Source organism: Corapipo altera, unplaced genomic scaffold, assembly GCF_003945725.1.
Source record: "Corapipo altera isolate COAL_440 unplaced genomic scaffold, ASM394572v1 61, whole genome shotgun sequence".
NCBI classification, from domain to species: Eukaryota; Metazoa; Chordata; class Aves; order Passeriformes; family Pipridae; genus Corapipo; species Corapipo altera.
Window position 1 is genome coordinate 1696228 of NW_020884910.1, and position 25997 is coordinate 1722224.

Genomic DNA, 25997 nt, shown 5'->3' on the forward strand with positions numbered 1-25997 from the left:
TTGTTCAAGTCTCTTTGAGTTGATGTTGTCCACATGTCCAGAAACAGACCTGCCCCTTGGGCAGTTAAGCCTGGTGAAACATTGAGGAGTAGCCTCTAGACATTCACATGTTGATAGGGAGCTCTTCATTCCTGAGACTCTGCAGTGAGGTCTCAGGGTTCCCAGGCAGGACAGCATGCATTGCTCCCTGGGGCTCTGGGAGAGGCTGCAGCCCTGTCTGGCTGCTAACACAGCCTTCCCAGGCCACAGTGTGGTTCTTGCAGGCTGTACAGGAGCAAGATTCACATACCATACACCATCTCCTTATTCTCCAGCCTTCACTTCTTCTCCTTGCCTTTCCCCTTTTGCCCCTTATTTCTTGCTGTACCTCCTATTCTATTTCCTCTCGAAGCCTCTTTCTTTTCTTATCCTGCCTGCTCTCACCTCCCCAGCCCCCTTCTCTCTTATTTTCTCTCCTCTCCACCTCTGATCCACGTCCAAACACCCCAGCTGGCTCCTCTTCTCCTGGAAGCCACCAGGGATGTGTGACAGATGCCCCAGATCAACAGAGAGAAGCAGCTCAATCTCAGCTCCCAGCTGGCTCCCAGCTCTTGTGTCCCAGCTTCACATTAGGAACGCTCAAGACCTGACCAGTCTGGGAACTGGTAAAGCCCAGGTGTGCCCCAGCTCTGCCTTGCTGCCCCTGTGCAAGCCTCCCTCAAGAGCAGGGAGCAGCCCCCCAGCACAGACGTGGGTTCTCAAACAGAAGGCAACATGCCTCTGCTGCCTGCCGTCTCACACACGACCCCCTCGCCTTGGGGGACAACCACAAGCCCTTATCAGGATTCAGCCCCTTGCTGTGAGGAGGAGGGATCGTTTTCCTTTCTAGGTCTCTCTGCTCTCCCTCTAACCCTCTGCTCTCTCCTTCCCTCTCATCTATTTCCTTTGACACTGGTCCCAGGCCCACTGCCAAGTCTCAGATCCATTAGTGAGGTGCCTTGCTGACTGAAGCACAAATCAGGACTGATCCGGGTGCAATTAGCAGCTTCTAGCACCTCATCTGGAAGGCATTAGCTCAGCTTTTGGGGGAGGGGGTTATGGGTTGGGAGGAGAAGAGGGAATGGATATAGATGCCAAACAGAATAAATAAGCTATTTCTACCACTCCTAGGAACCGCCATCATGTATCCAACAGCAACATACAAACAGATGTGCAGTAACCATCTGTGAGGGACACAGTTGCTGTATCAAGTCGGTGTGACCCCACAGACCTGCCCTCCTAGAAGGAGGTGGTTTATCGTGTCCAAGAAGGTACCAAGATGGCATGAAGGTGTACAGTTAGGCACAGATTGTGGGTGATATCCCTCCTGATTCTCTCTCACAAACCAAGGCTTGTGGTTATGGTGTTTGTAAGTGGACCCCATCTACCTTGCCTTCCATCTGGCTCCCAGTGCACTAAAATCCCTAATAACACGATGATGTGGTGTCTGTCTTACACATGAAGAGCCAAGACAGACTATGGCCTGTATGTGTTACAGACACAAGACCCAGATAAAATAGTTCCTATCAAGCCAGAATTCTGTACAAAATATATTTGCCTAAATTTTCTTCACCCAGCCTTGTAGATACCTTTGAGGAAAATGTTGGTATTGCTCTCAGCAGAGACACAAGCCATCCCCTGCTCTCTTGCCACCTTGCTCCAGGCTACAGCCAGAGCGCAGGAATGCACATGAGGCTTTGACTCTTGAGCAGTCTCAGTCCCAAGCTAACAGGACAGAGCAAATGTACTCAAAACATGTGTTCTGCTCTTTCATAGGCCCAACGATGCTGTCATGGAACATGCCTCTCAGGGACTATGAGATTACTGACCATTAGAAAAGGTGACTGTCAGGGCGAGTTTGAAAGCACTCTTATGCTCCAGAACAAAGCAGGCAACCCATACACTTGTTCCCTGTCATCTCTGCAGAAAAACAGGCTGTGCATTTAACTTTCATTTGTCCTCCAGTCCCTACCTTATAAAAGGGACCAGAGCCAGCCTGTTCATTACCTTTGCTTTTCCTTTTTGCTGGATCTCAGCTTTGGGGAGAAGACAGGGTGGGAGTGGGGGAGCTGGGGGCTGTCCTGGGCCCCTTACAGTGACAGAGCAGTGTGCTGGGAAGCAGGACCCCGAGGGCTACGGAGGGCTGCTGGCAGCAGGTGGCTGGCATGCCTCTGAAATGGCCCGTGTCCAGCCAGGAACATTCAGGGGAAAACACAAACACCGATCACAGTCTTCTCTTGCAGGAGAGCTCACCAGCCAGTAAAACAAAGGGGGCTGGCTTTTATTTGTTCATCTGTGTATGATCCCTGTACCCACACGCCAGGTCCCCTGCACCACAGCATGCACAGGTCATTCCACTTCCCAGAGGCCACCTGCTGATGGGCAGGGGCTAGGGAAGCCAAGGCTTTCTCTCAGCCAGTGATCTCATGTTTTTTCTGTGCAGGCAGCAGCTGCAAGTAGCTGGAAACTTCTCTAACAGTAATTTTTCCTACACGGCTGTTCTCAGACGATGGTCTCTGAAGCCCTGCTGGTTAATGAGCTCATGGAAAGTGACCTGCACCTGGGCTGAGGGGCCAGCCATATTCTGAAGATTTCCAGTCCTGAAACAGTGGTGACATAGGTGTGGGAGTGCCTTGGAGAAGTGTTGAGGGCTAATGATATTTGTTGGTTCAAAGAGTTTGGGACATGTTGTTATTTTCTCTCTTCTCTGTTGGTTACCCCCTGGTAGGTACACAGTGAAGGCGCTGATGGTTTATCCTGTCAAGAGAAACAAGACTGGCTAGTGGATGATGTTGGGTTAGTTTAGCAGGACAGTGGCTGGAGGGACCCTCTGACTGTTCTTTCTAGTTTTGGTACAAGGAGGTAAAATTGCAAGGCATGACAGAAAACCTGCAACTCCTCTTGCCCCATCCATGCCTCTTGCTAGCAAGCTGTGGTCAAAGCCTCAGGGATGGCAGAAACTCTGACTTTCATCCTTTCAGCATCCTTGTTCATGAGCCTAATGTGACAAGGAGGCAGCCCCATGGTACTCAGTGTTTTCAAAAGGGCAGATGTGCAATGCTTGGAGAAGGATAGTGTAAAACAGCATCTGAGAGCCTCCTCTGGGTGAGAAACACCAAGTAGACAGTAGAGAGGCAGAAAGGCAGGAGCAGATGTGCAATGAAGGGTATGAGTGCCACGGTGGTGGGAAGTGTACCTCATGCCAGTAGCTGCTGTGCAGGAGCAGGGGACAAGGGAGGTCACATGCCCTGGCGGTGCCCCATGAGCGATTGTCTGTCCTCCCTCTGGTTGTGAGTGGCTGTGCCTTGCCTACATGCTTGGATGCAGAGGAGGACACCCGTGCACGCTCTGCCGGTGGCTGCCTGCACGTACTCTCTTGTTTTCCTGGCTGAGGCAGAGGGAGAAGGCCTGGTTTCGGTTAAGCCTCGGTCACACGAAGATGCCTTTCCTATTACTCTTTTGTTTTTTCTTCTAAGCAACGTTCCCATTTAACTCTTCCAACTCTCCCCTGTTAGTGTAGCCTGCCCTGCCTGAGGGCTGGCCCAGGTCAGAGATAATTCAGGAACAAATGGGAGTTGTTGGACTGCAGGGCTGGAAAACCCTCAGCCCCACAGAGAAGCTTTGGGAACCTCAATACATAGGCAGGATGGCATTGTTGAGAAGATCTAGGAGTCAAGAATATAGATACTCCAGTGGTGTAGTGCTGAGCATGGTAGAAATACCTAAAGAGTCAGTCATGGTATTATCATGCCTGAATTTGGCACCAAACTCCAAATCCGTAGAGGGGGAGTGGGGGAGGCGGAAAAGAAAACATGCAAAGGCCTTTTCAAAACCCAAGACCACAAGAAAAAACTTCCTATAAACAAATCAAATGGAAATATTTTTTTAGTTCTATAAACATTTTCCCTTGAAGCGTTCAACCCAAATATTGCATCACTGTGCTAAGACATAAACAAATCTTGCAGTGAAAGAGATGCACACCAACAATAGACTAGCCTGTTTGCCTTGTCCGGGCTGTGAGAAGTGCAAAAAATAAACAAACAGGGCAAAGAGTGACAAGCAGAAGAGAGATGTCTGAGGAGTACTTGTTTGAGTATTCAAGGGAGAGAAGAAACACACACCCCAAATCTCACTGAGGTTCAATAAGGAAATTCATCTCCTTAGGATCCTTAGAAAATCACAGCTCTGGAAGGTCACAGGACACCAGCCAGACTTGTCTTTCAGAAAGCAAGGTAGCTTCTGATTTTCCCCAAATATATGATTCAAAAATATTCTTCAACACAAATATCTCTTGAGTAGAGATGTATTTATTTTTTGCAGTGATTGTAATGGTGGTATCAAGAGCTAAACTGCGAAGCTGTGCAGTGTTTTATGCCAACGTTGTTCTTCCCCTTTGGGGAGCCCAGCCACTCGCCCATGGGAAGGTTGTTGTCTTCTGAGCAGCAGTTAGCAGGTCTTCAGCAGGAGGCAGGGGGCTGAGGCCTGGCTCTTAGTTGGTAAAAATCGTTGGAGGCACTCTAGGCGGAAGAATCTGAGACCAGATTAAAAAATGTGAAGTACCCCACAAGAAACACACCTGCAAGGAACAGCAGCATAAGGTGATACTGGAGGCCTCAGGGCTGCCATTTGCTCTATCTTCCTGGTATATAGGTTCCTCTAATCTGGGTCTGCCCCCTTCACTTCTCAGTATTTGGTTCATCCCTCAAACAGACACTGTAAGAGCTGCCAGGGATCTACTGGCTTTGTCTCCATCATGAGAGACAGGCGAGGAGCTGCACAAATCATTCATGGGAGGGGATTTCACTCTTGTTCCAGCTCACACAAGAGACACTGTAGAAAAGGCCACCAAAACAAGCTGCTTAGCAGTTCAGTCTCATGGGAAAGTTTCACTACCAGAAAGTTAGTATAACTTCAAACCTCTTGGGCAGATAAACTGGCTTTATATTCAGCTGAGATGAAACAGAAATATGATTATGCTTGATCCTTTGGCTGGGACCATACTGCTCAGTCCGTGCAACAGGCAGACACAACTACAATTTATCTGGTGGCTTAACGTCCTCCTTCCAGGAGTCCTCCTGGCACTGAGCCATACTAGGCATTATCCTCACACTCAGCAACCCTGGCTGAGCTGCCTGCAGTGCTGCAGGGAACAGCAAACCTTCTGAGACCATTTGATCTCCCTAGACTCTTGACAAAATTTTCTCCATGCATGCTTTGGTCTTGAGAAAATGACTTCAGGTGCTGCTGCGGGAGCTGATTTAAAAGGGGAGGCTGAAAGAATAAAGGGCCTCACACACTTCTCATGTTACATTGCATTTTAGCTGGTGTGAATTCACCCAGCTAACTGAAGGAGAATTGGGCCCAGACCTAGTATATTTGTCTGACCAACAGAGAAGATCAAAGACCTGTAAATGCTAAACAGGGGTGGTCCAAAAATATTAGAATCAGAAGTAATGGGATGAACTATATCAGAGTAAAATATAAGTTGTAGAGAAAAGATTACAGCTGACATCTATTCCCTAAGCCGGTGTTCTGCCTTCCACAAGAAGCTTCTAGGTATGGTTTACATCAATCAGAAAAGGGGATTAAATGAGTTTTGGGTTTAGCACAGTCTGGCATGCAGCAGGCAGACTAGATTGTGAGTATTTTGAGCACTGATGGTTTGCAAGACTTCAGAAGGCAGTCTGCAAGTGGATTACAGCACCCTTCTCCAAATTCCCACCCATACACTCATGCCTCATGCAATATTTAACACACGCAGTCAAATGAAATGGCAACAAGTAAGAGCAGCTGGCAGAGATGAAAAATGCAGAATTTCAAAGCTTTGCCTGATTTTTATTTGCCTATAACCGCTGGCTGCTGTGTCGTATCACACCATGAAAGAATGCGTGGCTTTCTTTTTTATTCCTTGAAAGGTTACTTTGCTCTTTGGATTGAAAAAGGATTGGAAACACTAAGTTATATAACCTTTTAAAGTTCATCTAACCCTTGTTCTCAGAGACTGTAAATTCCTGAGCACCATGGCCTTGGTATTGGCCATGATTCTTTTTTCTAAAAGACAACCTGGTTCCTAAAGTTTTGAAGAAACAACTAGTAGGTGCTTTGCTATCCTGCTCTTTAAAATGCAATAGAAGTGTATGTGTGCACAGCCTAATGAAAAGACAAAGCAAGTCACATATGCCCAGAGGCACAAATCTGGAAGAGCAGCTCTTTCTTTTTTTGCCTTTTACTGAGTCTCCAGACTGCAGTAGGGTGACAGGATTCAGTGGACAACATAAAAAGATAAGAGTATTAAGAGGATACTGTAGATAGGCAATCCATAACCTGGCTGACCAAAAGGAGAGGAACTTAGAAAGGCTCAAGCATCAGTGCCTGCAAGGCTTAACACCAGAGAGTTGGAGATATTGATGAAGATGAATAAAAGGGTTATATGAAGAATAATGAACAAATAATAGGAAAGTGCAGGTAGGTAAAATAATGCAGTTTTGAGAGATGTGTCCTCCAAGTTGGACAAGAGCAGTCTCCTACAGGCTCCCCCAGCTGGGCTAGCTGCTGGGGCATAGCAGGAGAAGGTAGCTTTAGGGAGGGTGAAACCTCTGACATTGCTTGGGATGTCAGGAAATGTCCTTTGGCCAGCTGGTCTCTCTGGGGAGAGGGAGGTTATCCTAGGGTGCATCTTCAGGACCTGGGGGCTTGCAATAGCCCTCCTCTGGCTCCATGAGCTCTCAGATGACCCCAGGACCCCATGAAGCACCAGCTCATGCCTGGGACTGGGGATTTCCCCACAGGCTGAGTCCAGAGTGGGACCTGCCAGTGCCACAGGGGCTTCCCCATTGCGCCCTTCGGTGCCTGGCTGTCTCCAGGTCCTGGCTGCCAGGCTGGGATGTGGGTTAGCAGATTTTTTCCACGCTGTTTCTCTGGGATCCCTGACAGAGCCCATCAGAGCTGCCTTTTATCAGCACTGCACGCCTTAGTGAGCCTGTCATGACTCACACACAATGTGCTCTGTGCCGGATTAATCCGGCTGGCTTTCATGCTCAGGATGTGGGCGACGGATGGGAGGGGGGGTGTTGGGGGGCATGGGGACAGATGCAGGGCTAGTGGGGGCCCAGGAGACTGAGGATCCCCAGCCTTTTCACTTGCTGAAGTTAAGGATTTGCTCGAGGGCTGTTGCAGAGGACAGGGGAAGAACAAGCCATAAGCAACGAAACAGAAAGATGGAAAGGCAACAGGTGTGTGGGAAAGCGGTAAAGGAGGAGAGATTACAGGTAAATAATAGGTGAATAAATGAACTACAACAAAGACAGAATGTGATGTAAAGGGAGATCTGTGTGCCTTAAAAATGTGAGCTCCCTTGTTGATAGACATGACAGGTAGCTATTTCCCATAGGTGTAATTACCCAGGGACTGCACTCCAGCTAAAGGGATCTTTTCAGTCTTCAGCATTAACCTGAAATGCCTTTAGGATGCCTCGTCATCTTCACTGTTGTCTGTTAACCTGCAACAACCTACCTCAGATTAAGGGAATCATAAAAAGTGTGAAATCCTAAACCCAGTCAAGTCCATACTGATGGGAATAAGACTCTCATTGACTACTGTAGCACTAGATTTCCATGCAGAATCTCCACAGAGAAATCTCACATGAGAAGAAACAAACTGTTTTTTCCAACAAACCTCTGCCAAGCTAAAAATAAATCGCAGGGGAAGAGGATCAGTAAAAGCCACCCAACCACTAAAACATCTTGCACTCTGCCATGATTTCCAACTGAAGGTGTGCATGCACCAAAAGAATCCCCTGATTTTCGAGGAGCTGGGAATGCTGCAGTTTTATGTGCATACATATAATGTGAATGTATGCACTAAAACATTAACTACATTGCATATATATATATATGTAGATATCTCCTCCAATTTGAGATTCACAATGTTCATTTGAAATCATTCTATCTAACACATTTTACCCGTGAAAGCTGTATTTTCACCACCTACTGCCCAAATTCCCATCTCCACTTGGAAGGGTGTTACTTTATAACATCCTGCCCTGACTATCCACTGTACATGCATCCTAAAGTTTCCAAACAATTTTCCACTCAATGACTTGAATAAGCATGCCTGTTGCTGAAATGTCACCTTCTCTGGGGTAAAACACAACATATATTCAATAGCACAGAGCAATGCTGTCACTGCAAAAGATGACAAGCATGGTCCTATTCTTATATCCTCTCCATCAGGGAAGCATTTGTTAGTATTACTCTGAGATGGATCTTGGCAATGAACCCAAAGGCAGGAGGACATGCACTACCTCTTTCTGCATGCAGCAGGTTCATGGCGCTTTTGTATCCAGTCTTAGGACTTCCCATGTCCAGCACTGGCAGTGAGGTGTGTGGTCATGATCACAGATGGGGTTGCATTTGTTTTCACTGCATTAGAAGTTTTAAACTGTAGGATGGTTGTTGCTAAGTTCTGAGGAAGGAAAAAAGGATTTGGGGGAGGGAGGGGGGAACTACTTATTTAGAACATTTCTCTGATCTTCTTACTCAAGAAAAAGTTTTATCTATTGCATTTGATAATTTCCAATTAACAAAACCTTTTCTTAAAGACCCTATCCTCCACCCAAAATGTTCAGTGATGTTGTAAAACACTTGTCAAACACAAGAGGGTCTCTCTGGTTGCTTATCCCTGAACATTTTAAGACAAGGAAACAAATAGACCTGAACTGAGTCTTCTCATAGACTTGGGAGCCCACTGACTCTCCAAATATTTCCTTTTAATGACCTGATTACAAACAGAATGGTAGTTCTTTACAACATCCCCTGTAGGTAAGTGACACAGAGCAAAGTAACAGCTGTACCCGTATATAACACATTTTATTCCAATATACCTATCACTGCACAAAAGGAGAATGACACCTTTGTGGGGCTGTTTCTTTTATATTGTTTTTACCATGTCTGAAATAGGAACTCTACTAATAAAACTACCCCAGTGCCAACTCCTCTCTGACACAGGGCAAAGCTAGCACCAGTTCACTGAGATTTATTTTATTTTATTGCAGAATACTCCTCTTGTGTGCTTGTTTCGCACATGAGGGGTAACATATATATTCTGAAATAAAAGAAATGCCAATGAACATACAATATTTCTGTCTGACATCAGGGTGAGCTTGTCACAACCAAGTCTATGTCCCTGACTTGGGCTCTAGTGGTAAAACTAAACTGACATTGAGTTGGTTTAGTTTACACCATCAGAGATTTCCTAATATAGACAGGCCCTATCTCTTGTCCTCCCATCCCACCCCCCTCTTTAATTTGGCTCTCTGAGTTTTGATGACTGAATCACTTCCCCCTTTGTTTCTCTGATTTCTTTCCTAATCTCCTGCTCCTGAAAGATGCTTAGTTCTTGAATCCCTATACAAATACACTTTCCTTTCTAAGCTTCTCACCAGCCAAACAAGGTTTTATTTGTTTATTTAATTTGACATGCTGAGAGAGAAATGATCCCATTTCCTATGGATTATCGAAGTTACAAATAGCTTTACAAGAGGGTAAACAAAGTAAAACTCATGCTGAAACTCCTTTGAACCAGGGGCTTCCCATTCCCATCCCTTTCCGATGTGAGTCTTTCCCCACTCCTCTACACCATACGTGGGATGAATTTCTGGTTGCTTTGGACCTTGACTGCTACCCTCAGATCAGGCCACTGCTGGGACTGAGCTAGTTATCACCTCGCCATCCTTCCTTTCGCCAAACTCACCATGAATTTCTCACAACACGGCCAGAGAGCTTTGAACTCACTCTGAGAAGGAGCATTTTATCCATTTAGTCTTTTCCTTCATAGCCCAATTCCCGGGATCAGTTTTTCATTTTTGCAAAGATGCAGAGCTAGAGAAACTTGGGCATGAGTTTGAGAGCCTCCACAGAGGTAGGGATGCTGTATTGATTTTTGCTGGGAATTTTGCCTAACTCAGGTGGCAGACATGGACACCTGAGAGCATCACTCTGCAACATACCTCCTGCAATATACATTTCTGGAGAAAAATAGACAAAACAACAAAACTCAAGCCTGAATATGGGCTAAAATTCATAAGGACTTGGAGCCAGGGGTGCTGATTTGCTCCTCCCAAGGTGACAGACCCCAGCAGTGTGTAGCTCACATTTCTTTTGGGGTGCTTAGGTTTGGTGGCTTGAGCCTGGCCAGCTCCCCCCGCCCCCAACATCCTCTTCTGTTTATTACTCCTGCCATAATTGGGAGGCATGTGTGGATGAATTAAACATAGCAGGACAGATGAGAAAACTCTCCCTCTTAGCTGGCTGAATGAGCAAATTTAACTGAGCCTGTTACCCACTGAGTATCATACCGACATGCCAGGGTCCGGTTTCCTTTGATTTCGCCCTTTCATGCGGAGTCCCTCTGTGCCCCCCGCCTTGCTCCTCACAATATCAAACAGCTGGAGTTTCGGCGGCCCCAAGGAGGAGCCTTTGCATCCAACGGCAGCAGCAGTGGGAATTTTATCTGGGATCAGAATGGGACGGGGTTGATCTGCACAAGCTCATAGCTGAGAATCAGGGGGCTCTGGCACCTCCAGAAGGAGACAGATTTCCCCCCCGCTGCCCAGCCACAGGCTATGCCTGGTCAATGCCCAGAGTAAAAGTTTCCTTATGCCTGAGGAACTGAGGCTAAATGAAAGGGTTTGGGCTTTCACACTTAAAGCTTCAGACAGGCCAGTGGCATCCAGAAGTCAGTTCTGGTGGGGAGTTTGATATAAATGGGTGCCAGCCTAGAGCAGGCATTCCCAGTACAGCAGTAAGAGAATTTCCTGAAAGCAGGACTGCCACTGGCATGTCCAGGGGTGCCAAGAGGATATGGCTGCACAAACCAGAACCCTGCTTCCTCCCAAGGCACTTCTTTCGGGAGGAAGGTGGGAAGTGCAGTGTATGAAGGGCACCATTGCACCCACCGTTTCCCTTAGCCCCGGGGATAAACAGGGAATGTAATCCTGCAGGACTACAATCTGTTTTTTCCCCAGCATTAAACAAGCCCTGGGGCACTTCTTTGCAAAAGGTACCTGATTCTTCTCCCTCACCTCTTTCTTCCTACCTCTGTAACCCTAAAACTAGTCAGGGCTAATTCAATTCCTGCTTTAATTTAGGAGAGTTTACGACTGCTCTAAATTAGGAAACCACCGCTTTTCAGACAAACCAGGTGCTAGAGGTCTTAGCACTTGTAAAAATTAGGCCACTTAGTGAGGTGTCTACGTACGGATTTAGCACCTGAGGAGTGTGTTACTGAGCAAAATAAGGAAAAACTTGGAATCTTGGAAACAATTCTTTAAAAGATAATTAGCAAAGTTAACATTTCAGAGGAAGGAAGTTCGTGTTCAACCTGATAAACCTTTGTGTTCAACCTGGTAAGCCTACCCATTCAAATGCAAGTTGAAGAAGCCATCAAAACACATTCCCTTGGAACTCAAGAAATCCTTCAGAAAAATCAGTTTTGATCTTTTCAGTACCCATGTCATAAACCAAGTAAGTAAGAAACCAAAATCCAAATAGAAAAAACACAAAATCCTTTGCATCATCCTCATGTGTGAGAAGGCAGTAATCCAGATCAGACCCCTCCTACAGTGCCAATAAGCAGGAATAACTCTGAAACCTAATGATGACATGATGAAAAACTGCAACTCTTTCACCTTCTTCTTTGAAGACTGAAGGACTTCAGATTCAGAAAGAAACTATAGATTCTGTTTGTGATATGTACATGGCAAAGATGTGAGAAATCTATCCTGACCTTTCAGTGACATCAGATTTGTTTCAAGATAGTCTTTATTGAAGGGCCTTGAAAGGTGGAAGATTTCCCAGCACCTCTGGGTAAATTTAAGTTTCGGGGTCATGAATTCATCCTTTGGCGTGGGGAGACCCAGTGAGCAGCAGCTGGTTTGGTTTAACCTCAGGGAGTGGTGCCGCTGCTTTTCCCGAAAAATTTGTGCCCGAGACACTTTCCGTGAGTGCTAGCACCTGCCGGAAAGGGATGGTTGGAGGAAAAGACCTTTTCTTTCTCGTGGTATTTACTGCAACTGATGGCTACCCAGGGCCCCGCCACAGCCGGGATGAGGCGGGATGGCCGCCCGGGAGGGGCACCCGGGGGCTCCGTGAGCCGCTGGAGCGGCTTCAGTCAGCGGTGACCCCCCGACCCCCCAGAGCCCGGGGCGCCCCGGCCTCGCAGCCCCCTCGCCCCGCATCCTACAACCCGGGCCGGCAGGGCCGCCTCCCTCCCTCCGCCCAGCCCGAACTTCATCCCAACTTTCCCGCTTCCGCCTGCCCGGGAGAGCGTGGCGGCGGCGCAGAGGAAGGGCGGGAGAGGGGACAGCGTCTCCCAGTTAGTGTTACTGGGGGGACGGGGATGCTGGGAACAGGGGACGGGGGTCGGCCGCTGCCTGGCTTTAGGGAAGGGGTTTTCTTTCGCGTCTTCTCCCTCCTCTGACTCCTCCTCTTCTTCCCTCCTCCTCAGGGGGAGGGGAGGAGGGAGGCTCTGGGGCAGGAGTAGCCGGAGCAGGGAATTGTTTGGGAGTTCAGTCATCCAAAAGCCGTCTCCCGTATGGAGGGTCTGGCTTCCCGCATCCCGGCGTCTCTTCCCTCCTCCTCCCTCTCCTCCTCCTACTCCTCCCGCCGCGCCTGAGCTCAGCGCGGCCCCCCATCCCCAGCGCCAACCCGCAGAAAAAGCACAACCACCACCCCCAAACCAAGGACCCAGCACTTTCCCCTTCCCCCAAAAACAGGCTTTCCCCCACTCTTTTTCTCTCTTTTTTTTTTCTTTTTTTTTTTTTTTTTTTCTCTGTGTGTGTGTGTGTAGTGAATTCCCCGCAGATCCGGCCTGGAAGTTCACAGCTCCTGGAGTTAAGCCTCTTTGTTGCTTCCCTTCGTTTGGGGCATCTTTGTGTTTCCCCCCGCCTGCTCCACTGGAGACCGCGGTGAGTGAAGAGAAGGGGGCCTGGGCCTGGTGGCTCTGGCTAGGGACCGGGAGAACGGACGGCGGTGGCGGGTGATGGGGCGCAGGGTTTTCCCCCCATCCATCTTCAGGCAGCGGCAGAGTTGGGGAAGTTGGTGTGGGGATATGAGGAAGGGGGTCTGCGTAGGGATGCGGGAGACGTGACAAGGGAGTAGTGGAGACCTGCTGGTCCCCACCAGTCCGGGGCTTGTTTTGGCTCAGGCAGGTGAGATGTGAGGGGCTCGGATGTCTCCCTCCAACTCTTCCTCCTCGGCGGGTCGGCAGCACTAATGGAGGGCCCAGTGCACGCACACTCGCTGCCGTGCTCCAGTGCTTGCCTGAAACTCTTCCAAAAGCTTGGTCCACGACCTTGCCCCGTCCTCGCTGCCGGCAGTCCGGGAGGGACGGTGAGCAGCGGAGGGAGGGAAAGGGAAAAACTGTGCAAAGTAAACCATTCATCCTCCATTGCTCTAACTCTTGTCAAAAACTGATAGGAGTTTGGAGGCAAGAGCTGGCTCTGGCAGATGCAAAGGCATTTCGGTTTGTGCTCTGTGAAGGGGCTGCTGCTGCTGCAAAGAAAAGAGGGGAATGGGTAGTCCGTTAGTAAAATTTTTATCTTTTTTTTCCGCTACTGTAAAGTTTTTAACCCTGGTGCAAGGATGAGGAGTGATTTGGGTCAGGGAAAGTAATTTTCTACCCAGCAGTGGGATGTTGTAGGAATTGTGCACGCGTGCCTCCCTGCTTGGACTGCAACTTTGGCAGGTCCTCTGGATGGTGGCTGTAAATAGAAAATGTGTTGGGGAGAAAGTGGGATGCTGAATTTGTAGCCATGTCCAAAGGAGACTTTTTAAACTACTCTGAAGATACTAATGTTTACTTTGAAAAATAATAATAGACTTTAACTAATATCCCTGGATGGCAAAAGGTATTTAATACAAATCCCATACCTTTGGGCACTTCCCCAACTAATTCTGGTATCCCAAGTGTTATTTCACTGGCATTGTGTGAAAGGCAGGTCAGGTCCATTAAAGTTTTTTTTTTCCCCCTTGTTTGTTTTAAAGAAACTCTCTTGACCTCTCTGCAGCATTATGTGAGTAGGATAACAGGAATCCATACACACACTCAGCACCCGCGCGTAATTCTCAGCATGTCGTAAATGTTTTTCTTGGTGCCCAATTCTCTTTAATTTCTACACTGCTACCATAGTGCCTTTTTGATATGTTCATTTGCAATCTGCCATTTAAGTTTCTTTTCCCATGGGCTAAAAAACTACCATGGAAAATATTAGAAGAATGTGGGTGTTTTGTAAGTAGAATTTTATCTTAGCTTTCTTTTCTTTTGAAACTAACTGACTCAGTGTGCACATGATTAGGGGAGAGTTCTTCCATATTTATGCCTATATACATATATGGCAGACACTTTGATTTAATGGGTTGGATGTTGAGGTTCATGGTTCAGAGAAGGATTTCAGCAGAAACACATCATTGGTTTGCAGCGAAGATTTGTTCTGTTTATTTAAGTGACCTAAAGAAATGAAGGTGAAATAACTTCCATGCTAATAGGAGTCATCTGGAGATCTTCTGAAGTAAATAGGACAATTAGAGAGAGCTGTGAGCTCTCTGCTGGGTGCATGATATTCTTTTACAAGAAATAAATGGAGTTCTGTTTCACGTCCTTTTCTTAATCCTCCCCTTCAGATAAAATTAGAGGGACTCATCCTGCATATACCATGCAGAAGAGGTCCCAGTAGGTGTTTGCTGTGAGGGTTGAAGTCAGATACAGTGCAGGTCTCCCTGCTTCCTGCTGGGGAGTATGAGCCAGGTTCATCTGAAGGGTGCACAATGGTCCTCTGCAGGTTTGAAAGGCAGGTCCAGTTTTGTCCCTCTCATACACATGCACACCCACAGAACTCTTATTTGAGAGATATCTCAGTACAAGTAGCTGAATCCACACACATTTCTTCTCTGCTTGGAACCAAGAAGAAATATTAGAGGTGCATGATTCTATCTGTATGTGCTAGAAAATGGCATGTAAGTCTTTCCATCCCTGCAGTCTGGAAAATGCAAGTTTTCTGTACCTTGTACTGGCATGGTACACAAGCACAGAGCAAGAGGTTCTGAGATTGCAAAGTGAAACACAGTATTTGGTGTTTGCAAAGGTCTTTCCAGCCCTCTGAGTGTAGGACTCTTGGCTTGGAGTTTTGCCCTGTTGAAGGACAGGTGAATCATTGCCCAGTTTACCTCACTCTTTGAAATTCTACTCTGCCCTCAAAACTAGTAGCAGACAGATCCCTCCAAGCCTTCAGTACCAAACTGGCAGTCCCACGATACTATCAGGATGCTGGTACAACTCCTTCATTTGACTGGGGCCAGCAGAGTTGCCCCTTCAGGAGCCAGCTGGAGCCTCCTGCCAAGCAAGGAGCATAGCAGAAGGGGCTATGAAGCAAGCAACCTGCTTTGTCCCCATCCTCCCCAGTGATGCAGAGGAGAAACTTCCTTTCCTGAGTTAAGAAGATTGATCCATTTAGGGCAGTTCTGAATTTTTGTACTTTCTTGTCATTGTTACTGAATGACCACACTTGACTGAAACACCACCAAATCTACTCACCAGTGTTTCCTGGCCTCTCCCTGAGCCATATGCACTTAGGAGCACACAAATCTTGTGGTCTGATAAGAAGCACAACATGAAAAAAGAACTATTACCTCTCCTACCTGGGCTGTGGGAGGGAAGATGGGTGATAGGACAGGAAAGAGACTTAAATTGGAAGCATGTGTTTGAGGTGGAGGTGTTTGGACTATCCTCAGCCAATGTGCATGCCCAGTGTGAGCTTAAATGATTCCCTCTGCTGCCCTGTGCCTTCTTGTTCCCATGCAGAAGATGGGACTAAACTCTGTGCTGGTGGGTTGAGCACTGCAGCAGGTTAGATACTGCTTTCCATGTTGACTCCTGCCAGCCAACTGGTACCCACTCTCATGCCTCTCAGAGCAGAGCTCAGGTGTACCAGGAAGGACCCTCTCTGTCATACTGAGCCTCCTCAGGACCGCCACAGGCCTGGAGAGGCACCTCTGTGCCTCCGAAATCATTCTCTTCCCAAGCTGTTTCCCAGTACCCCACCTTTTGTGCCTCATGAAGTGAGGGAGCAATGACAGCGAAGAGTATGTTGGGGACCACACTGGTTGTTTTAGCCTAGGTTGGCCTGCAGGTGGGTTTTCAGAGACTTTGGGCTCAGCTGGGCTCAGTTTAGTCACTCAGCCTGCAAGATGTTACAACAGCAGTAGGCCAATGTAACTCCAGGTTAACGAAAGTTTCTTTGTCAGTAAATGGTGGTAGGTTGTGGGTTTTAATATTGGGTGCTGAGTACCCCAGAGGTATGAGGCACAATTTCCTTGGACTTCTTTAGTGGACAAAGATGGCTTGATATGTTACTGCTGACATGTTACGGACCAAGGCTTGCAAATCTCTTGGTTTAAACCGTTACCTCCTGGGCTAAAAACTTTGCAGTGAGAAGTCTACAGTTAGGATGGGATATCCCACAAGGAAAAGGTTCTCTTGCAAAATCTTTGGAGAGTTCCTGTTTCTGATTAGACTGAAAACATCCTGAGGGAAAAACCTGCTGCCATGTATTTTGGTGCTCCTGTGGTCAGTCACAGTTTAAGAGGTTGTTATGTATTCTGGTTCCTAGGCCACAAGAACAATTTAAGGCAAATAATGACTAAACGATTTGCAGGTCCTTAGGTGGAACGGGGGTGAATGCCATCTTCCAGTTTTCTAAGAGTACTTTGGGTAACTGTTCAACGAAAGGTATCACAAGCATCTTTTTGTATTTCCTGTATTTGCTTTAGTTCCTCTTGGCCCCGAATCATACGACATCATATCTTCTGATTCATTGGCTGAACGTAGTGCTTGCAGCCAGTTTTCTGGAGGGAATGCTTGCAGGATGGGAAGCTTTCAAAATTTGCTTCGTATGCATATTTGTGCACAAGAGTCTTTTAAAAGCTAAGACATAAGGAGTATGGATACAGTGGAAGCAAGTTGGCTGAAAAGCTCAGAGAGATATTTGTTGTAAGGAAAACACCTTCTTGATGCTTACACAGTCCCAAAGCTCCTGCAGGCACTGCAGGGCTTTCTGCTTAAACAGGGAACAACAGATCCCTGCCCTGAGGATGTTGCATGCTCCTTTTATTAAAATGGCCTCTCTTCCCTGCAAAAGGACAAATGGGATGGGAGGCTCAGTTCTGCCTGTTGGGGTTGTTAGCAGAGCACCTGGCACAGCACAGACAGGGTGCCTGAGAGGGGCTCTCAGGGCTGCCATTGTGTGTTGTAGGAGCTCTTCAGTAAGAGGCAGTGCCAATTTATTTTGGCTCTGGTGGCATCGACGGAGGGAAATGTGCTTCAGGGAGCGTGTGGGACGTGCTCGAGCTTCTTCTCCCTCCTTGTGGGCACTGTGCCAGCACAGAGGTGAGAGCCAAACTTTATTCTTGCTTTCTGCTCAGCTGCTCTTGAGAGGCTGCTGCCCTGTGTGCAAAACCCTTCCCTGAGCTCCCCTTAGATGTGAGGATGGTGACTGCACCTTGTGCCTGTGCAGCATGTTGGAGGCTTTCTGGGCAAAGTCCAAACCACACCACAGCATGTTGCCCCCATGAAAACCCACTGTTGTCAAGTTCACAGAGGTTTTGGGCTGTGGCGTCTCTATATATGTATGCAAGAGCCAGATGGTGTTTTGGAAACAGCTCATTTTTCATTAATTTCTGTGCTCAGCATAGGCAGTAAGTCTTTCACCCTGAGTCCTGCGGTGGCAATGCCATTTTGGCTCTCTAAGGTCCACTCTGGCAAGGAGATTAGCCAGCAGGTCATACTCTTATGCACAGCCATAGACCCGGGGCTCTGCCAAATGCAAGGGATACGTTCACTGGTTGCAATGTCAGCAAGTCTGAACAAGCTTGTGTGTCTTAAAGACTGTGCATCAGGCCATTCTGCTGTTCTTTAAATCATGAGTGGAGAGGGAAAGGGTGTAAATATCCCTGTCAGAACTGTGTTGTCAGCTTTCAAATACCAAAATGAGGTTGCTTTTTATTTTTCTTCTAGCTGACAAAAGGACAGGTTAGGCAGAGACCTGTGAACTAATGTGTTGAGTTTAGTGTGGTTTAGAAAGCCTGTGGTGATATAAACCTGCTAAGGTAGTCTTTGAGAAACAAACCTCAAATGTTACTGGCCTGGAACGCAGGATTTGTATGCAAAATGCAACTTTGTCTGATAATGTCACTGTAATTTATCCTTGTACTTTTAGGGGGAGCAGCCACCTTATTTAGTGATTGCCGGTGTTTTAGGGCTCAAACCTGCAATGTGAGGAGGGTCTCATGTCAGTCTCCACTACACCACAGATTTCCCCCCAAGTTGGGGCAGGTTGCTCTTTGCCTCATCCCTCCACCTGCAAAACCTGTAAGTGGCACTTCCCTACCTCCTTGTGGTGTTGAGAGTAGGTCTGCTGGAGATCAAGAGAGACCATACATTTGCTGGCCCTCGAAAAATCCCTTGGATAAGGACCACAATGTTTTCAGCAGAGAGCCTCCTGTGGCATTGACAGCCCAGTGGGGGACTCCTGTGGCTGCCTCTGGGGACGTCTGCCCCTGCTTGTTGTGTCGATATGGGCTCTGTAAGGGCTGTGGGATGCTTTTGGTTTGGAGGGTAGGCTGGGTGTGGGGCTATAGAGAAACCCCTCTCTGAGTGTGACCCTCGGGGAGTCCAGCGTAGGTAGTAGCACTGCAGCTGCAGCGAGTTTCTGGCTCCAGCCAGTGGTGGTACAGAGAGGCCATTGTAATCCTATGTACTGTACAGTGTACATCTCAACAGGCAAAGTAGCTCCTGGGTTGGTTTTTTTTCCCCCCGCCCTCCTCCTCTCCATCCCTTCAAATCTACTTTATGAAGTTCCTTCCCTTAAATTGCAAATTTGGCCTTATCTTCAAAGAAACCCTTTAGTGCCAAGCTTTTAAAGGTAGGGAGGAGGCGAGAGCAAAAACATCAAATCCATTAGCAGCCCAGTTGCCAGAGAAAATGTTTTTTAAAACATAATCTGAAACCTTAGTGTTTGAGAGCCAAAGCCGAGATTGAATACAAGTATGGGCCTTGTCCCCAGAGAGTCGCAACGCTGGGAATATGTTGGCACAAAGACAGGCCATGGAACGAGGATTCTTGTGCATGCACGCACACAAATAGACAATTATTTGGAAGCCAATAGTATTCTGGATGCTGAAGAAACTTAATCTAGTGCCTTCTGTCCCAAGTTGCTCCCTGAGCTGTAGCTGACTTGAAGAGCATTCTCATCGCTCCAGCACTCTGCAGGATGGCAGTCCCCTCTGGGGCAGGAAAGTTCCTGCTATTCCTTGACCATGGGTGGTAAAAGGACTAGCTGGTCCTGCTTCTTTAGAGCCTGCTGCTGTCAGTGAGAGGTTCCTTTGGGCCCCCAGAATGGTGATGGGAATGATTTTTATTTTTTGTTTCCCCATAGGAAAGTTGCTTGTTTAACAAACCCAAGCCCTGTCAGATTGAAGGGGTGGATTTGAGTCGTAGTGTCAAGAGGTGTTTTCAAAAATGTAGTGGGTGGAATATTTAAAAAATACCTGGGCTGGCTTTAATGTTGTGATGGGGAGTCAATGAGATTTGTGCATTCAGAGGTCAGACAGCTCTCCTCCTCAGTTTTAAGTACAGGGTCACACTTGGTGGGTTTGTGGGATGGTCCCACTGTCACCAGTGTTACAGCTGCCCAGATTAGTCCTGACCACCTACTGCTGCATGGAAGTGGACTCTCTGTTTCAGGAGTGGCTATCAGACACATCTTGGCTGGCAAGCAGTTGAAGTGCAGTTTCTAAGCCAGAGTCATCTGGGGCAGAAGGAGGGCAAGATGCCCTAATTATCCAACTGTAATGGGGTTTGAATCCAGTGAGGAGCACCCCATTAGTAACTTCTTCGGGGGCCTTGTGACGTGGCCAGCCAGACCACAGCAGAGCTGTGGGACCCTTGCAGGAGGAGTGCTTGTTATCTACTAGCTCTTGAGTCCCTGTGGAGACTTCCCTACCCCTCGGCTGGCCAAGCAGGATATCTGACTTGTACCTGTCAGCCACTTCTGGAGTGGGGGCTTGTAGGGTGAGACAGGGCTGTGAGAAGGGGACCCATGGTAAGCTCCTCAGAGAGTCATGCCAGCTGCTCTGGATGTGTCCATTATCACTGTTTCATCACTTTTGGGGTGTCTGGGAATGGCCTAAAGAGAAAAGGTGTTTGCTTTCCAGGTGGGGAGGAACAGAGCTCCTGTTTGCATGTGCAGCTTGTGCCTGAACACCTCTCTAATGCTATAAAGAGTCCAGGGCCGCACAAGGGCTTAGATGCCTTTGAGGACCTTGCTCTTCTGGGTGCCTGAGCTGCTGTGAAGGTTGCAAGAGTAGTTTAGCATGTTGTCACCCCAGCTCCAGACCCTGCCAGAGATGGCTGCCCAGCCAGCAAAGAGGGAGAAGGTCTTGGGATCATGGTCAACTATGCTCAATGACCATGCAGGCCATTAGCTCCCAGTATCTGGGAAAGAGAGGTCAGTACTAAGGTATAGAGCTGGAGCTGCTGGAGCCTGGGTGTGTGTTTGCTGACCCTACGCCCCTCTTGGCAGGGAGGTGTGTAGCCAGTTTCAGGAAGCATTAGGGAAGAGGGATGGTTTACATGGCTACAGCAAGATAAGCCAGCCCTGTGTCTCATAGGACAGGCACTTGTCTACTTATATTCTCACCAGGGCTGTACTTGCCTGGTATGCAAATATGCAGTACAAGCTGTGGGATCCTGCTGATGGCATCAGGAAGCCTGTGGTCTTTTGTGGGAGCAAGGGTCAGCTACTTACACCATGTAGCAATTTAGGCAGAAACATACTTGCTAAATATACAGTTGTCCAGTTTTCTTCACAATTGCCTGGACTGCAGATTTGTGGAGGAGGCAATAGGAGCACAAAGAGAACAACATCAAGAGCAAGTGGCAAGCTGTGTTTATCGTTGATGCCTGACCCTATAATCTGTCTCCCTGGGGATAGCTTTGGACATCCCCAACCTCTGAGCCACTTGAAAGAACCACCTTTTAAAAAATTTCCCAAACTAGTGACCAAGCAAACAAGCACACATTTCATCGACCACAAAAATGTGAGCAAAACCTAGTTTTTACATAGCTTCAGCACTGAAGATAAGTAGAGGTTTCTTGATTCTCTGGATGAAGGCCTGAGAAAGGCCTGCTATGCCATCTTCTGCCATCACCATATTCCAAAACCTAAATTATTATTTGTATTACGGTTGTGTCTACAAGCTTTAACCAAGGCTGGAACCCAGCTGTGATAGATACTATGTTAACTTGTAGTGGGAGATGGTTCCTGCATCCCTGTTCAAAACAGCAAGGCTCTTTGCAGAAAAGAAGATGAAAACAGAGCATGAAAATGACACTTGTGCCTTGGAGTGACTCAGAAGGTCAGGACTGGAGTTTAGTACAGACCCCATGTTGGCTGATATTTAGTCTTGTGCTCCTTCCTTTACCTTACCTGGCTTGTCAGAAGGGGAGGTCAAAGTTGAGCATCACTAGGGCTTGACTGAAGGTTGTCTGCCTTCAAGCTGAGAGTTACCCATAGAAGAACCTCATCTTCCTAAGCCCTCAGCTCACAGCAGTCAGTAGAGAGTGACATGGCTACATGTGCTCCAGTGAGTGGTTTCCCACATGGAGCACGTGGCACTGCAGGTGTTGCTGGTGACATCTTGCCTCTGTAACAAGCCTTACATTGGGGTGGGCAGCTGGTCTTGTGGAGCTGGGGGGTGGCAGGTGGAAAGTAAGAGTGTGTGGCTAAAGGGGAAGGAAAGGGGCCAGTTATGTCTTTAATTCTCTCCAGTCAGCTAGTTTTCAGTTGCGGCATTGTGCTTTGAAAGATAGCTGGAAGAGCAGAGAACCAGTGTAATAAAAGTGTTTTGCTTGCAGCATGCAATCTCACCTAAAACAATATCATTACATAAACATTGTGTGCCTTCTTGCCAGGGGGTCTGGGATTGTGCTCTTCCTGCTCTGGAGGCATTGCCTTTCAGTGTACAAGCCAAGGATGAACTCCAACAGATGCTGCTGAGGCCAAGTCCGTGGCTTGCACTGTACCCAGGTGCAAGAGGAGACGTTCACATCTCTATGGTCAGCACAGAGGTACCTTACACTGGAAGGAACAAGGATGAGGGACAGTTGGGTTACCAAGAGCTGCTCTTCCTGAGAGCTGCCAGCCATACTGAGAATATGTCTGGGGACACACAGGGGTACCTGAATGCTCATCTGACCCTTGCAGGCACAGCTAGCCCAGGACAGAACAGCTATGGAGACACCAATGGCAGGACACGAGCAAAACCTGGCATGATGGGTTAACTGGGATCTATCGCTCAAGAAGGGTAGGAGTGCTTCAGTGAAACCTGGGCAGGTTCCTTCACCACTCCTTTCTCGTCTGACCTAGAGGACTTTTTGGGGGAGCAGGTGGAGATGCGTATGCATCCTCTTCCAGTACCTGTTTGTTTGCAGAAAGCTGTGGGCAAACTCTCCTGAGGGGCTGCGCATGGCCATGCCCTGCTACTGTCTGAGTAACAGCCTGAACTGCAGCTGGAGGCTTTTTGCTCAGAGGAATACTTTGAAACATACTGTTTTTAATGGCACTGTGTTGTCAAGGGCTCTTTGTGTCTGGGTGAAGAGATGACTCCATGCTCTACTGTGCAGGGACAGGAGCCCATCTGAAGCAGGACTCCTCCGTTTTGCGAGTGGGTTTGATCTGCCCTTTGCAAGCTAAATAATTGAATTATAGAAGAGATCTTAGATGAGGTATTTGTGCCATTACAAGGCTCAGTCAGTGCGTGAGGATTGGAAGAGTGGTGGAAGATGTCAGACAGCTGCAAGGTTATGGCTTTTTCTTTCTCTGTTGATCCCAGGTCATTCCCTGTGAATGAAAGACTATGAAGAGGCTGTTGCCTTCACTTCTGTCCAGCTGAACTAGACAGGGTGTGGGATGGAGAAGGTGTCAAAAAATGGGTTTGTGCCACCCATGCCTCCTCATGCTTTCAACAAATAATCTCTTCCTCTCTCCCAGCACACACCCCCCTTTCAGTTTTGCCTCAGACCCTGGAGAGAACGGGATTGCAACTAAGGCTTCTGGAGTGCCCCTGTTCCCTGCATGTGTGCTGCCTCCCAAATGATGCGGGTGCTGCTGCCAGGTCCTCGCACCCTCCTTTCTCCCCCTTTTCCGTCTTTATTTTCCCCTCCGCTGCCTGAGGTCTCCCTGTGCTGCCAGCAGCAGTTGCCGGGGCTGAGAAAGGCTTGTTGGGCCATATCCTGGATGCCCCTGCCCTTACTTGTTTTGGGGAAGGCTGATAAGGAACAACTAGAGGTGCCTCCCCAGGCGCCATCCCACTGCCGGAGAGGTGCTCCCAGCCCTCGCCAACCCGAGGCGAGTGCCGAGCGCTGGCATGTCAGAGCGGGTCTGGAGAGCCCTTGCCTGGGCAGAGTGGCTGCCTGCAGATGCAGGCAGGGCTGCTGCCTCCCCAGAGGTTATTCTGGAGAAACACCATCCTTGAAACGAGAGCCGTGTCTCTCCTGCCCTTCTTTCCTCCCAGCTGGTGGGTTGGGGCTTAAGGGTTCAAAGGCAGCATTTTCCAGTCTCCGCCACCGTTTGTGATCTCACAGGGTTTTGCAGGCTGGGAGGGTTTTATGCTGACCTGTCTCCTCACGGGCAGTCAAGAGAAGCAGCTCAGTGAGGCTGGTGGACGTGGCATGCGCTGAGGTGCCAGCATCTGCAAGGGGCATCTAGGCACCAGGCCAGGAAAGCTCAGTGAGCTGTTAATGAGCCACAGATGGTCAGCTTTATCTGGGAGCCTGCCGACTTGGGCTTCTAGAGCTTTCTGCAGAAGAAATACATGAGTAAAAGCTGGTGGTAGGTAAGGGTTGGGAAGGAAGACCCTAAAATAAAGATCCTTCCAAAGGCATATCAGGGGGACCTCAAGAGATCACCTCTGCTAAAGGCTCACTGTGTTTTTGCTGAAGGTCTCCTTAACTACTCGTGGGCTGCAAAAAAAAGAGTAATTTTCCATGTAAGAATTTTGTAGTTGATGTGTAAGACCAGCAGAGGTTTATCTGTGGCTTCTACAGAGAAGGGTCTCCAGAGACTCTGCTGGGGTACAAAGCCCTGAAGGCTGTGATGGTTGCATTCCGCTCTTGCAGGGGAAAGGACGCTCCCAACAGATGTTTGTTATCAGAAGAGCAAAGCAGAGAAACAGAAAAACTTCAGTTGGCCAGAAACGCAGAGGGAAATTGTCATTGTTTCCCTGTTGGGCTTGCAGAGGGAATTCTTGAAGCTGCTTTTTGTCCCATTGTAACATTTTATGTTTGTATAGCTTATCTTTTTCATGAGGGACTGTTAAATCCTGCAGCATATTGTGGATGTGACTATATGAAAACAGCTTGTTTTACCCATCCCGGGGCAGAGTGTGCCAGCTGCACAACTGGATCTAAAATCATGGAGCAGCATTTTCTTACAACTGAGTGGTTTTTTTCTTAAAAGAGTTTACGGTATTTCCCAAATTAAGAAATGGTCAATCATTTCCCTAATGGTCATTCTAAAATTGTGTTTCCCTTAGATAGCTGAGTTTTCCCAGTTGCTAAAGGGAGGGGGGAAGACCTTGTTCCTTTCCACTTCTAATATCTGTAATAAGTGGCAGTATTTAATGTAACATTTAACTGTGGAAGGTAGGTACTGCCTGAGCTGGTCTACAGATAACTTTACACTGAACAGTTAAAGGTTTTTTGGGGGGTATTTAGTGCTATGGGACAGTCACAGACTTCCCTTCTCAAAGAAAACGGTTTGACAGTCCCTGTAAGCAGTTAGAGATAAATGTCCTTGAGGCAGAGGATGGCTTTCCTAAAGCACCTAACACCGAGGTCTTAAAGGACTCTCTGTAAAATGAGACAGTCCTTATGTTCCTTTACTGTACAGTAATGTCAGGATCTTTGGAATCTTTGGATCCAGATGTAGTTTTAGATTCTTTTTTCCTGGTAGACAAGCATATATTAGGGGTTTGCCATGTTCTCCCAGACCACTACTGGTTGAGTCTTTGGAGAGTGTGATCTGATCTTTCCTGTGAAATGCATACTAACACCTCTCGAGCAAAGGTGATTTTTGCATTAAAAAGGCTTTCTACATTGATAAAGCAATTCTCAACATAAAAATGTCTTAGTCCTTTGCAACAGGAGAGGTAGACTTCTTGGATTAGACTATTAGTCTCTTAGATTTAGGCTTTTAAGAATATCTTGGGCTGAACAGAATAGTTTGAGAGATGGAGAACAGATTAGAATCTCCTATTGTCACCCCCAAAGCCTAGGAGCTGGTGTCACTGTTTATTCTTGGTCTCTTTAGTGCTTACAGTTTTCTCCAAAAATGACTAAACATATAAAAAAAGGTTTGGGGTTTAAGGTTTCTTTTTTTTCCTTCCCAAATTCTAGGCCAGACTTTGACCACAGTCATGTAGTTGTTTTTTCTTCCTTACTTCCAAATGCAGTCACATAACAATAGCCTGGAAAAAAAGTACTGGAAGTGATTTGTTCATGAATTTGTTTCCTTTTTTGGGCTACAAGGAGTGGGTTAGCATTGGGTAAGGAGGCTGGGAGCTCCAAGCCATCTCTTTCAAGGTTGAAGGGGGTTTAAATGGGAATCATCCTGGTAAAATGAGAAGTACTGTCAAGAGGCAGCCTTTCCTGGGCAAGTATTTCCACTGCTCCATGTGCAGAGCCTCATGCTCGGTGCACCTTTTTTCAGCTGAACTCAGGACTTTATTTGCTATTTATGTAATAGCAGAGTCTTGTACAGACGCTACTAAACAGGCTTTGTCTGCCACAGGCAGGCAGGGACGGACTAGAAGAGAGAGAAATGCTCCTCATGTATTAAGGCTTCTTCAGAAGTGGGTGATTGTTTGCTT

General features: G+C 47.6%; 1 protein-coding gene across 3 annotated transcripts in view; it reads left to right on the forward strand.

Annotated features, from left to right (window-relative positions):
* BOC (BOC cell adhesion associated, oncogene regulated) overlaps positions 1 to 25997 on the forward strand; it is a 95786-nt gene that overhangs the window by 27877 nt on the left and 41912 nt on the right. For 2 of the 3 annotated variants that reach the window (XM_027653412.1, XM_027653413.1), the window contains exon 1: positions 12847 to 12982. The exons of the other annotated variant lie outside the window; for it this stretch is intronic. The gene's annotated coding sequence lies outside the window, so the exon portion shown is untranslated. Of the gene's footprint in view, positions 1 to 12846; positions 12983 to 25997 lie in introns of those variants that run through there. 3 annotated transcript variants of the gene reach the window in all.